This window comes from Mustela nivalis, assembly GCF_964662115.1.
Source record: "Mustela nivalis genome assembly, chromosome: 8".
Taxonomy (NCBI): domain Eukaryota; kingdom Metazoa; phylum Chordata; class Mammalia; order Carnivora; family Mustelidae; genus Mustela; species Mustela nivalis.
Window position 1 is genome coordinate 81,673,586 of NC_139027.1, and position 14,883 is coordinate 81,688,468.

Below are 14,883 nucleotides of genomic sequence, written 5' to 3' on the forward strand. Positions count from 1 at the left end.
TTAAAATGTCAGTCATTTGATTCAAAGCCTATCTTTTCCTTTTGTTTTCTCAGGGGAGTTGGGAGACCAGCCCTGGGTGGCTGGAGTGAAGGTGGGCACGGGGTGCTGTCATGCCCCTGTCCCCTGGCTCTGTCTCTCCGACCCTAGTTAGAGCAGTGAGAGAAATGAAAGATGTCTACATCTCTGGCTGCATGTGGTGGCAGTCACCTCCTTGGGGCATCTGAAATGCTGTCCTTGCTCATCGCCCACGGGCCTAAGGTGGGTGAATGGTGAGCCTTTCGCGTCCTGCCTACCAGGTGCTCACAATCTGCCAGACAGGCAGACACAGCAGGAGTAGAAATTCCATCCCCTGACCTCTCTCCACGCGTGGAATGGTTGTTCTTTGGGAAGGGGTGAGGTGCTGGGGTGATGAGGCATCTGGATCGATTCCTCTGTGCTGTCCTTCTCCGTGGGCCTTTGGCTCAAGCTGTTTATATTTCAGTTATGGGGAATGAAGCACATTCTCAGTCTCATCTTCAGCTGAAAATGAGGAACCAGACAAAAAATCTTGCTTGGGTTCTCTGTTCCCATATCTTCAGATGAGAAAGAACGGAAGATTTTAGGTAACATGGTTGGCATCCCATGATATGAGAGTGAGGTCCCTTGATCCAGTGCTCTGCATGGTCTCACCCAGGGAAGCACAGTGCTTGAGATGGCTTCTCTTCCCCTCCTCTTCACTGGACTCTGACCCTACACACCTACAAATCAGTACTGGGACAAGAAAGGAGATGAAAGGGCCATGAGAGTCAAAGCCAGATTTGGGGGGAGTTCTGGCATGGGTAAAATTCAAAGCATTTTTCCCCTTTTTAAAAATTTAAATTCCATTAGCCAACATATAGTACATCATCAGTTTCAGATGTAGAATTCAGTTAATCATTAGTTGCATGTAACATCCAGTGCTCATCATATACCATACCCTCCCCTCCTTAATGCCCATCACCCAGTTACCCCATCCCCCCAACCTACTCCCCTCCAGCAACCCTCAGTTTGTTTCCTAGAGTTAAGAGTCTTCAAAGCAATGTTGGTGGAAAGCTGCAGAAGGATACCTACCATAGATTTACCAGTTAGACATAGTAAAGATACAATAACACACAAAACAGTACTATGTGTTATTTATGGCTATGCACAAATGTAATGAAATTATGGACCTGGTGGCTACCTTGGGGGTGGAAGATTGTGAAATGGGCCTGAGTGGACCACATGGTATCTGGTTGCATCCACAAATGTTCCATTTCTTAAAAATAAAGAATAAAGAGGAGGAGGAGATCTGGAATAAATGTGAGAAACTGTAATTTGGGGAAGCTGAGTGGCAGGTGCATTTGTGTTCATGGTCTTATTCTATGTGTTTTCACACATGAAACATTTATTATTAAGCTAGATCTAAGTGTGTGCAGAGTTTCAGCTGGGGAAGATGAAGAAGTTTTCACGATGGATGGCGGGATGGGTTGTACAATGATGCAAAGGTACTTAGTCCACAGACTTGCCTACTAAAGAATGTAAACTCTCTATATACATTTCACCTTAATGAAAACTTGCAATTGGCCTGACTCTTTGTGGTTCTTGCTGTCCTATAGTGTGCTGATGAAACAAAACAAAGGGTAATATTAGTTGTGAGCTTAGTGTAATCTTATTCTCCTTGAACTCTAAGGCAGGATCTTTTGATTATCCTATGTCATTGTGGGCTCAAGCTTTTCAGAACAGCCTGTCACCGGACATCAGAAACCTTTGGTTCTATGCTTGTTATTGACTTGAATGGTTCTTTATAACTGTTATGTAACCCTGTGTCTCAATTAGATCTGGCTTTCTGCATAGGTGATTGCCTACTTAGTAATGTTTTATGGATTTCAGAACCCTGTGTTACTCCAAAAACAGTTCTATACCACATACCTTTCTGGAGTTAAATGAAAAAAAAAAAAAGTTATATGCAATATCAACACAATACCAGCAAGAGAAGAGTTTTGTTTTGCTTTGTTTTTAATGCAAATACCTCCAACAACTCCACTTACACACTCACAGAGGTAAATTCTGATTGCGTTACAGTGTGATGGCTAGCTGAGACAGAACAGAGACACAGAACAGAGATACAGAGATATGCTTGGGTGGCTCAGTTGGTTGGGTGTCTGCCTTTAGCTTGGGTCATGATCCCAGGCTCCTGGGATGGAGTCCCACATTAGGATCCCTGCTAAGCAGAGAGCCTGCTTCTCCCTCTGCCTCTGTGGCTCCCCCTGCTTGTGCTCTCTCCCTTTATCTCTGTCAAATAAAAATTTCAAAAAAAAAAATAGAGATATAACATGGAAGCTTTGTTACAGGAAAAGAACAAAGAGCTGACATTTAATGTGGGCCACTGGGGGAAAGGGTAATAATGGGTACCACACTTGAAGCAGGGTATATGCTCTTTGAAACCAGGAGAAAGCAAGACAAGGGTGACTGAATGTAGGTGTTTTGCACAAACATGGCAACATGTCACAGGGAATGACACAAGGTATTTCCGGTTGTATTTCTGATGACTGTAGGGATTAACATTTTGTTGAGCATATACCATGTGCCAGGCACTGAGCATACACGTCCTCACACCACCCTTCTGAGGTCCATTTGGTGGATACATCAGTTGAGATTCAGGGAGTTGGATGGAGTAACTTTCCCAAATATACAATACTATTTGATACAGAGTTAGCTGACTCCAAAATTCAGTATGTCATCATGGCTCTAAGTGATGGTTTTCTTCCTGTTTTTGCTTATTCCTTGACAGGGTCCTGGTTTGTGGACCTGGGTCTGATCCATACTCTTTGGGTCTGATCCACATGTCTTCTTTTGATTCCATTAGGAAACTACTTCTTGTATACATGTGGATCCCATGGTCCAGGATCCAGGCTTGATCTGTCCTAACATGGTATGGTTTGCACATAATTCAACCATGGCCTTGTGCCTCAGGATGGGTAAGCCAGAACCATGCAAGAATCTTTTCAGCTGGACTAAGTGGGGGAAAGTGTATGCTTCTGTCTCATTCGCTGTGCCCCCGACTGTAACACCTCTCTTTCTTGGAAGTAGATTTGCCAGTAGCATTTTTTTTTCTTTCCATGACCTTAAAATTTGACAGAATCAAGAAAGAATCACGCCAAAAACAAAGAGCTAGACAGAGCAACACAATCAGAGAAGGAGAAGAAGAGCTAGAAGGAATAAGAGAGCTCCATGACATTTTTGGCGACCTTAGATCCCGGCTGTGCCTGAATTCCCTGGGAATTCTCAAGTTCAGGAGTTAACCCTTTCTCCTTTCTGCTTAAGTTGGGTTTCTGTTTCTTGGAGTTGAAAGAACATTCAACATTCAACATTCTTTTCCCTTTAGATTTCCGTTCTGATCAAGATCAACCATAAACAATGCAGATATTTCTCTAGAATAATGTTGCAACTTTCTCCCCTTAGAAAAGAGATTAAAGAGACATATTAAGTAAGTGTGGGGGTTCTATGATGAACGTGGTTTAGTTTAAATTATAAAATGACCCAATGGATCTGAAGCAACTTTTTATTTATCTATTTTGTGTAACCAAGTGAAATACATGCTTTTAATAATCAGTAAAATGAAATTAAAGTTGAACCAACAATGTCATGTTTCTCTACTCCTCCCTGACTCTCCCCTCCCTCCACAAATCTTGGGGTTCAATGAAACAGTGAGGGCTGATTCCCTGCTTCCAATGGAGCTGCTTGGAGTAGACTGGCTAGTTATGAGCGGGTCTTTCTGGGGGCCGGTGGGCTAGTGAGGGAGAGTGGAGAATGGTATATTTGGATTGTTGAAATAATGCTTCAGGTCACAACAAATTTCTTATAGGAACAAGCCAAGCAACCACAAAAGTTAGGGCTGAGCACAGGCACATGCTGGTGTAAGGAAGGACTGCCATTACGTGCGCCTCTCTACCTTCATCTGTCCCAAAGTAGAATGCCTTGATTGTAAGCATAGCCCATCTTGGTACCGACTGGGACAAGGGGTGGGGGGACACTTCTAGATTTTCCTTTTTATATTTGACACATCCCAATGAAAAGAAGTCTCTCTCTCTCTTTTCGCCCTCTGAGAGCTAGTTTAAAGACTACTAAAGGAGAGAAGAATATAGCATCCCCAAGTACGCCAATGTCGACATATTGATTATTTTGAATTAATGATATTTGAGAAACAGCCAGTGTAAGGAGGACACTCAACCTTCCTTTGTCCCCCTGAAAGCAGGAAATCTATTTCCCATGTGAATGTTACCCCTTCTCTGTACAACGAGGGTAGAAAGGGATCCTTGTCACCAGAGACAGGGAATTCACAGCAGAGAAAGCCACACAGACAAACCTTGTTACTTCCTCCCTATATCACTCCAGGCTCAAACGCCTTTGTCTTCTCTGTTCTTCGCAGAGGATTGTTGGTCTAAACGGTATAAAAGCTGTTCGCTTTGATCACTTCTTCAGTTCTCATATTTTTATGGGGCCCCTGCACATAGAAAATTAAATTTGCTTTTCTCCTTTTAATCAGTCTTATGTCAATATCATTATTACATCAGCTGACGAACTTAGAAGGGAAGAAGCAAAGTGTTTTCTGCCCATAAGCTGCCTGAATCCCTCCACAGAGATGGGGTTAGATGTGAATCATGCAACAGTTAACGTTTCCATAGTGAGACCAGTTCTGATTGTGGCGGGGGGCTTGGTGCGATGGGTTTTGGTCTGATTGTTTGAAAGAGGGGAGCCCATAGGAGGGGCCTTCTGGGACAGTTGTAAGAATTGTGCCTCTTATTTTAGCTAGAATCATGAGCTGGAACTATCAATGCATGGCCAAGTCTGTCTGTCTGTCTGTCTTTTTTCTCTCTCTCTCTCTCACTTTGTCTCGCACCGCTGCTGAAGACATGCAGAACAGATTGTAGAAACATGACAAGAAAATTCTGCTGATGACATACACTTGTGTCCTGGCCAGGAAGCCCGCATTTGCTAACCCACTCACCACCCTTACCATGTGTGAATTTTAGGTAAAGAGGTAAGTTTGTTTACTCCCGGTCCCTCCTGAACAAAACAGCTGATTTTTTCAGTGGTTACAAACCACAGAGCTCACTGTTTCGGTGTCCCTCTTAAAACAAGAGAAAATAAAAAATATAGTCGACAAGCAGAGAAGAAAGAATCACGAGGTACTCCTTGGGGGGAAGTTCAGAGGAAACCGTTGAAGACCAGAAAGGTCAGAAGGAGATTTGGATCACTGATGCTAGAGATTAGCAGAAGGGCAGGGGTCACAGAATATTTTGAGCAATAAAACAAGAAAATGTAGTGAAGGTCACTTTCAGGAACCCACTGTGCCTTAGCAACCTCAACAGAGGACCGACTTATGAAGACTTTCAAAAGTTTCTGAATTTTAAGTTTCTCTGTGCTCATTTTTAAGCAGACTGATGGAATCAGACTGAGGAGCAAAACTATAAGTGTTAAATATCCCTAGTAATAGAACCATTTTGTGTTTAAAGGTATTTTGAGTTGAGATCAATAAACTAGTTTAAAATCTAAGGATTGAAGTGTTATAGCATATCCCCCCCGCCAAAATGTGCTTCTTGGGCACAAAGATTATTTTGAGCTGTCTTTTTAAGAAACGAGAGAAACGCTGAACACAGTAGAAGTTACCCTTTTGTATGAAATACTTGCATTCATCAGGGGAATGTTCCTTTATACGTTTCCCTCTCTTTACCAGGAAGAAAGGATGACTCTAAATCATCAGAAACACTCACCATTGGGGAAGACACCCTATTTAAATCTGCCTAGCAACCTACCCTTGCTTACTGTGCTCTTCCCCCTAACTGCACCCCCACTTCCCCCCCACCCAGCCCCCAACATCTTTCTTCCAACTTTAGCTGGAGATGGCATTCATTGACCCATTTCAGGGAGTTTTACTCAGTTTCCTCGTATCTCCCATGCATACAAGAGGTATACAGGTTACCAAACTTCTGTTCGCTTTCCTACTTTGGCTGCATTCCAGAAATTTGATATGTGACATTTTTCTGGGTATGATGGTATTCACTTGGGGATTTTTGAGTTTTGATTTTCATTTTGACCAAGAGGGTTGCCTTTCTTTTTCTTCAGTGGTTCAGTTTGTTTGCAGGTAACATTGTTAATTATTTCTGGCTTTGTTGCATCCTGACCAGAATATTTGTTCATATAGTGTTAGATAATCTCTTGGCAATTATCGTCGTCATTCCTGTGGCATTAGAAGCAAGATGATAGCTTTTCTATGACAATGTTAGTGCCCAATTAACACATTCTCAGATCACTTCACTGACAGTTGTCAAGTGTGAATTATCATGTCCAGGGAAACATCGCTGGGATACACGTTCAAGTGCAGTTAGGATACCCATTGCCAAAAGGCAAAGGAGAAGGGGACCCTCACTTTTCATGTCTGTTATCCATGCTCTTCACTGCTCAGGGACGGCGGGCGGGGGGGGGGGGTGCGTTGCCTCCGGGGCATGAGATGATGAAGGTTTGGGCTACAAAAACTGGCATTTGGGGTCTGGTGTAAGTACAAGGTGGCTGGAGTGGGACTGGCTGGTGGAAGGCACAGGGACAGTTTTGCAGGGAGGTGTGGTGCTCCCCATGTGAACAGAGTGGCTCCTGCAGGCCAAATCCAGAATACTGCGGGGGATGCTGTGATCACTGTCCTGGCCTCTCCGGTGGGCACTGCAGCATGTGTCCTCCTTGTGCAGGCCACTCTGTGGACCACGGCTGCCACCTGCTCTGGTCTCTTGGGCCGTGACTCCTTCTCCCATACGGGGTCACCCTTTCTCCCCCAGGAAAGCAGGTCCTCTTTTCCTGGGACCTACTGGGTTTTCTTTCTTTCTTTCTTTCTTTTTATTTTTTCATGTTCTAAGATTCATTGTTTATGTACTACACCCAGTGCTCCATGCAATACGTGCCCTCCTTAGTACCTACCACTAGACTCACCCAACCCCCCACCCCTCCATTCCCAAATCCTCTGTTTGTTTCTTGGAGTCCACAGTCTCTCATGATTCATCTCCCCCTCCAGTTTCCCCCAACTCACTTCTCCTCTCCTTCTCCCAATGTCCTCCATGTTATTCCTTAGCCTCCACAAGTAAGTGAAACCATATGATAATTGACTCTCTCTGCTTGACTTATTTCACTCAGTATAATCTCCTCCAGTCCTGTCCATGTTGATACAAAAGTTGGGTATTCATCCTTTCTGATGGAGGCATAATACTCTATTGTATGTATGGACCACATCTTCCTTATCCATTTGTCTGTTGAAGAGCATCTGCTCTTCTAAGGGAAGACACTGTCAGTGTGTGAAACGTGATAGGACTTTCTAAATGAGTACGGCCTTACAGGGAATCCCAAGTGATTTCTTATCTTACCTTACATTATGATGTAGGAGAAATGACTCTCAGTGAAGAACACTATTCCTTGCACAAACACCCAAGTTTAATTTCTGGTTGAATGTCCCTCTGGTGGGGCCATTTATTACATTAAAAGAAAATATCCACTGAATTTCTATTTTTCCCTCTTCTAAAAATTTCATGTTTATATCTTTCAGCTTCTAACTGGGACATAACTAGGTGCTTTGCTAGGACTCTCTTATCCTTTCATACTGCCTCAGCCTTTTTAATTATCCCTGGACATTTTCCCCCCATAAAATTGACATTCTGGCTCAAAGCCAGTATCCACTGCTTATGATAAAGTGTCCAAAATCAGTGAGAAAAATATCTCTTGCATTTAAAAAATCCAGTTGCTCATTTTGATAATCTGGCCCTTTCTCATGCGACCCCATTTTACCTTGCTCTGTTGAAAATTCCACAGTTGATCATGAGTTCGGTTCCTTGTGATAGTGACAGAAGGAGCGTGTGTGACTCCGTTCAGATCCCAACCTGGTGATACAGTGTCTGGGTGACCTTAACAATTAGCCTTTGTTTTCTGATCTGTAGACAGAATCATGCCTACCCGTGGACATGTCTGGGGGATGAGAACACGAGCCCGGGACATGGTAGTCTGTCCCACCACGCCTGTTCTTGGTGTGAGAGCCAGCCAGCCTGCTCTCCTCGTAAGACGGCAGACAGCCGTTCTGTTCTCTGTGCCTTTCGCAAGTGCCCCCTTCTGATGCTCTCTGCACCTAACCATGAGTAGAGGGATCAGGGATGCTGCTGGGCACCCTATGATGCCCAGGACAGCACCTGCAACAAAGAATTCCCAGGCCCCAACGTCAGTAGAGCTGAGGTTGAGAAGCCCTCAGAATCGCCTGGGGAGGGTCCTCTGGGTGTCGTCACCTAATGACCCCAATGTGCCCAAGGTTTATCATAACGCTCCAAAAACAGAAAAAGATCATCTCCTGGACAAAGGTGTTCTGGTTTCTCTAAACGCTTAGCTGCTTTGTCTTTTAGCCAGATTGCTCCTGCGAGCAGAATGGCTTCCGGGAACATTGCTGTTCTTGGTCTCCCTTGGAAGCTGAAGGGAAGTGAGAGTCCTGCCTGCAGAGCGAGAGGTGAACCCACTCTCCCTCCCCATTCTGTAGCCAAAGCTCTTCGGGGTTCCGGGCATGTCTGGTGCCACTCCTGGCAATGCGGGGGTGGGGGCGCTCATTGCCAAGTTGCTCACCAGTTGATCAGTACCCAAGACAGATCTGTTTCCATTTCACCAGCAGGAGTGGTAAGGTGGATCTGGCGACAGGTCACTCAGACTTTCAAAACCACAAGCTGTGTGTCTCCTGAGAACAGAGAATAACAAAGCAAAAAGACCTTTTCTTTCCTTTCTGAGAATGTTTCCCTTCTCAGAAAAAAAAAAAAAAAAAAAAAAGGTGCTACAATCACTTTCTTGTAAAGTGGTAACTGGGAGCAGCCAGTGGTCACAGTTGCTAAGGCAGAGAGTCTTAAAGACAGTGCGTGTCAGGCACGATTCCTCAGCTTCTGCTGCCCAGCAAACACACACACACACACACACACACACACACACTCCTACACACACGTACGCATATGCAATACTCCATGTGCTCACATCTGCAGCAATGAATACATTACACCATTTAGAGTTCTTCTTCAACTTAAGTTAAATGTGACCTAAAATAAATACAAAATCCAATCGTGTCCTCTGCCATTGACTGAAGATTCTTAAAGCCACGAAGCTACAGTACTTCCCCCGCCCCCCAATCCCCAGAAGTGTTTTTACTTGCAAGTGCACAGTTTTGTTTTGTTTTGTTTTCCCAACAAAGAAATAGTGACTTGAGTTATACTATCAGGATTGATTTTTGTTTAAAAATGGATTTTTGGTCTTTTTTTTCTTTGTCTTTTCACAAACAAATTCACTTGTTGGAGTTTTATAAAAGTAAACTTTACTTATTTTGTAAAAAATAAATTCATGCAGAGTTTAACTATGGGAGTCAATACTCCTTTCCTCCCTTTCTTTTAAGAATACACTTACAAAAATGTGGATTTTAAAATGAGCCAATCATGATGAATGGATTTTGTGAGAATCGTTTCTCCATGGAATGGGAGAGAGATTAGTGTTCCTTCTACTCTATGTTCTTAAATGGTCTGCAGACTTAGAATGAGATTTCTAATATGAACTCCTAGGGACTACCGCTTCTCTTATCCATAATTACCTACAAGTGATCATCATCTAAAAGTATCACTTTCTTTTTCTTTGTCTTTTGGGTACGTTTTCATTTTTGTTTCATCGATGGGTCAACTTAAACACACTTTCTCTGATGCTTAGTTTCCTCAAACCTGAGAACATGGGGTTTGGACTTAGTGGTTCTCAAACTTGGCTGCACAGAATCACCTGGTGAGCTTACTAAATAGGTCATGCCTGCCTGGTCCCCAGGGATTCCAGTGTCAGACAGGGGAGACCCTCGTGGTGGATCATCTCTTAGGTTATTTTCAGCTTTAAAACTCTGTAATGGGAAACAACCATTTTGGTGAGGGTGGTGAAATTGACAAGTCACTGATCTCAAATGGGAAGATGAGGTGGGTATGGTGATTCTCTAAGCCAGTTTAGTTACAAATGTCAAAAGCATGTACTTAAACATGTACTTGACCTTTGACCCAGTGATTCAATTCAATTTCTAGGCATTCATTCTTTCTTTCTTCCTTTTTTTTTTTTTTTATTATTTATTTGACAGAGAGAGAGACAGCCAGAGAGGGAACATAAGATGGGGAAGTGGGAGAGGGAGAAGCAGGCTTCCTACAGAGCAGGGAGGCCGATGTAGGGCTCCATCCCAGGACCCTGGGATCATGACCCGAGCTGAAGACAGACACCTAAGGACTAAGCTGCCCAGGTGCCCCAGGCATTTATTCTTAAGAGAAAATTTATGTTGTATTCAATAGTTAGGGACAAGGATGTAGACTGCAGTATTACATAAAATAGAGAAAAATGAAAGACTATCTACTTGGGGAGTATTTAAATAAATTATGGTACAATTACCCAGCAGGATACTATATAGACATTAAAAATGCTATTTCCATAGGAAATATTTTATATCGTCAAAAAACACTTATGATATACTTAGTAAAGAAGTAGGTAATACATAAATCTCATTTTTAAAGTAAATCATCAGTATGTAATAACATTTATAAAATTACAGAGCAAAATAAGGACAATGGTCATCTGTGGCTGGTGGGATTAAGAGTGACTTTTATTTTGTTGTGCATATCTGTGTTTTTTCTAATTTACTTAGGGCCATTGTGCTTGATTGCTTTAATTTAAAAAGCTATTTTAAAATCATTCTCTAGGGGCACCTGGGTGGCTCAGTGGGTTAAAGCCTTTGCCTTTGGCTCGGGTCCTGATCCTCGCACCCTGGGATCGAGCCCTGTATCGGGCTTTCTGCTCAGCAGGGAACCCGCTTCCCCCTCTTTCTCTGCCTGCCTCTCTGCCTACTTGTAATCTCTGTCTGTCAGATAAATAAATAAATAAAATCTATAAAAAAATTAAAAATAAAATAAAGTCATTCTCTATCCTGGCCCCTTCGAAATATAGATGTTACTCCTTCAACTCTGCTCTATCCTTTTGTTTTCCAGATATAACCCAATAGGGCTTAACTACAAATTCATGTTTGTCAGGAATACTGAGCTAACCACAACAAATGTGAATGGGTTCTGCTCTGGGTTTTGCTGTCAGATCATCAAAAACAAGTGGAGGAGATAGATTTCCAACCAAAAGCAAAATCCAAGCCAGAGTGACATAGTCCTCAGTAACTGTGTTACCAGGATGTGGACTAAAGAGAGGGTTCCAACTTGGTGGGATGCACAGAGCCTTCCCAGACTGAGCGATATTAGAGAATGAGCTTTTCCCCAGGTGCACAATTGGGGAACAAATTGTTATGGAGATGATGGAGATATACTCTGGGCTGTTCAAGTACTTGGTATACTTGGGAAAAATAAAAGATTTGATTCTGAGTATCAAGTAGCAGCAGAAATATATGTGTATTGCAGAAGAAATCTGGTAAGTGCAATCCTAACTGAAGCATTGGGGAAATTAGGCAAAGTCTTCTTCCAACTCTGACCAGACTGAAACTCAGCCTAGGCCACTGATTTGGTGATTGGATCATGAGTTGGATTTTAGATTCAACTTGTTTCAGCATCTGGGCACACTTGTCGCAGTGTACAACCCTAGCAACTGTTCCTACAACAACACTGTGAGGTTCAAAGAAGGCAAATAATTTCTTCATAGTCTTGCAGCTCTTTTGGAGCAGGGACATGCACCAGAGTGAAGACTCTTAAGCAATTAATTTGGACACCTTCTATGGGCTGTGTGAACCTGTTTTCTAGAAGGAAACTAAATTGCACTAAGATGACAGCTAACATGGAGAGTAATGAGGAAGCCATTGCAGTAGTGCTGGTGAGATGAGAAGGCCTGAATCAGGGTAATGTCAGCGAGTACTAAAAGAAGTGGGTGAGCACAATGCATATTGCGTGGGTGGCATGCGAGAATTTGCCAGTAAGATGAAGCAAGGAGGGGGCTGAGACAATGGTCCACCTGGATGTGCTGATGATTGCAGCTGTGGGAATCCACAAGAGTTCCTGGAGAGAGAAGTGATGGCAGATCTTGAGACCATGCCTGCATTTGAGCTGTAGGGGGAGAGAGGGACCAGAGTGGGAATCCAAAAAGAGCCATCAGCGGTGGGAGGGAGGGCAAGAAGGGAGTGGGGTTGTGAGTTGGAGTTTCGAAGAGGAAGTGGTCACAGTGTCAAATAGTCCCCGTGGAAGGTAGATGAAAATTGAGAACATGCCACTTGAAAGGTCTTTCAGTTACCTTTTAATTAGCCATTCACGTAAGACTGCAGAAATCAGAATCTAAGGGTTATGGAGTGGGTGTGCAGTGGGGGGTGGTGAAGGCTGGGCCAGGGCTTAAGCAAGCACTTGGGCAGGAAAGAAGGAGAGGCAGAGGGCAGCAGTAGCAGAGGAAAGTGAATGTAAGGGAAGGCTTTCGTTAGGGCGGGGGGAGTCCACACCACCTGTAGAGAGTGTGGGGGGGGGTGCCCGTAGACACAGGAAAATGAGACAAGGCAGAAGCCGTTAAGAGGTAAGATGGCACTCAGGGCTGGGGAGATTGAGAGATTACACAAGGGGAAAACACACAAAGGGTGGTGATAGCTGGGGGGTGGGGGGGAGAAAAAGTCATCTTTCTCAGGAAGGAGGAGTAGTGGGGAGGAGGGAGGACATGGTTGATGATTCCGGAAATTTGGCGTTGGGGAAGACAGACAGTGATGGCCCATCGGATGGTGTCCCTTTCCTCTGTGGCTGGGAAACAGGACCAGTGGAGAGACTCCAGGATGGATTTTTAAGCCAAAGTGCGTATCTGGCAAGATGCTATGGGAGAACACAAGGGAAACAGGCTCGGGGGTGCGGGGGGGTAGAGGGGAGAGAAGGGTCGATGCACACCGTGGCAGGCCTCCCACTGCAGCTGGGCAATGTGGCCATGTGGATGCTGGGAGAAGAGCCACTGCTTTTGTCTGGTTGGTACAGAGAAGCCTGTGTTTCTCTGACTGTTGTGTTTCCAGGGCACTTGTGTGTCGTAACACAAGGGCCACCACTTTTACTCAGTAACCAGCAGAGAAAACAGGATTAGGGGGCAGGAAGAGGCATGACCAGATGGGAACCCCACCCCAGGTCCACTGCCGACGGCAGAGTTCCTTTGCTGTTGATGTCCATGAGCTTCCCCATTATCACTCTCAAATGATTACAGAGGCAGAGATCTTGCCCAGGGAACACAGAGATTTTTCACTTTCTCCTATTTGTTGGTTTCCTTTTCTCCAGCTGGTCTACCGACCACAGCACAACCCATGACAGGCACAGACGAGTCCTGCTACTTGGGCTGAGCCTTCCTAGTACAAGTGACCTTGGGTTGGCATTGATCCAGGCCATAGGGCCTCCTGTAGCTTGGCCACAAGTGAAACCCTCTGTCACCCCAGTTCTGTGAGCACCCTTTTTAGGGGCCGTGGTTGCTGCCACTGGCTTGATCTTTTTGCAGGAAGATTTTCCCTTTTGATTTTTAGTTCACCTTTAGTTTCTATTCTCCGATCACACACCCAGCTATTCTCTTTAGCCTCCTCCCTACTCCCTGAAACCAGCCCCTATTTCTCTTCTCGTCTTTGAAGCCTGAAGACCTTGCTGGAATCTCTGCCTCGACCCTCTTTGGCTTCCGGCTGCAACATCAGTCTGGAAACCCGTGGCCTCGTGGCATGACTGATATTTTCTTCTTTCATGACAATTCATGAATTTCATTTTCAGTAATGGGTGTTCTCACTCTTACTCAGTTTCCCTGTGTTGGATCATCCATTTCCAAGACCGCTTGTGGGGTGTCATCTTCCTCATTGAATTTCCTGGGTGGCCCCTGATGAGCCTCTCCTAGCAATTGCTTAGTTCTCGTGGTACCTTCTCTGGGCAGGATCTCTGGCTTTCTCTCCTGCTCCCTGAATACACACTTCTACCCCCAGCTCTCTCTACCCTCCAGAAAATTCTCTCAGGGCCACCAGATTCTCCAGACCATCTGTAGGCTGTCTTAGAATTTATAGGTTTCAGAACCAAAAAAAAAAAAAAAATTCTACTCATTTTGCTGAAAAGCAAATGACACACAGATGATGGTATCAGAAAGTGACAATTTCAATCACAGAGTATTAGAAAGTGTAGGACAATTACTTGAATCTGAGGTCAAAGACTTTTATAATTTTATGAAGCAGATGAGTAACTTTCCTTTCAGGAAGTGGAGGCTCATTTCTCCTGACACATGACTTTCTTTGTGAGGTGTTTTTGTTTTTGTTTTTGTTTTTTTGGTGGCCCCTCCTGGTGTCCCAGAGGCTGGAGGGGACTCATTCTTAGAGTTGGTGAAGCCCTGATGTCTCTGTGGTGCTGCAGGCCATGGGAACGTGTAGCCCCTGGTGAAAACAAACCTCTTGGAGCCACTGAAACCGTGGCCATGGGGACCAGGTGCAGTGTTGGAAACGTAACATGTTGAAAGGTCGTCCCCTGCCAGCTCCTGGGCAGGCTTAGAAACCACATCTTTCTTGGTATGAGGCATACATGTAGACTCCGGTAACCACTGTGCTCCATGCCCACAAGTCAGATGGAGGAGGGACTGCTGCCAGTTAGAGGAGGCCACTGTGTGACCTGGTACCGTGTGTCTGCAAGTACAGCCAGCCACGTTCACATTAGTCAGCTCGGGCTGCTGTCACAAAATTCTGCAGCCTGGGTGGTCTCAACAACAGACATTTTCTGATAGCCCTGGGGGCCACAAGGCCAAGATCCCCGGGATGCTGGCAGCTTTGGTTTCTCTGGAAAGCCTTTCTCCGTGGCTTGCTGATGGCAGCCTTCCCATGGTACCCTCATACCCTCACATAGCTTCTCCTCC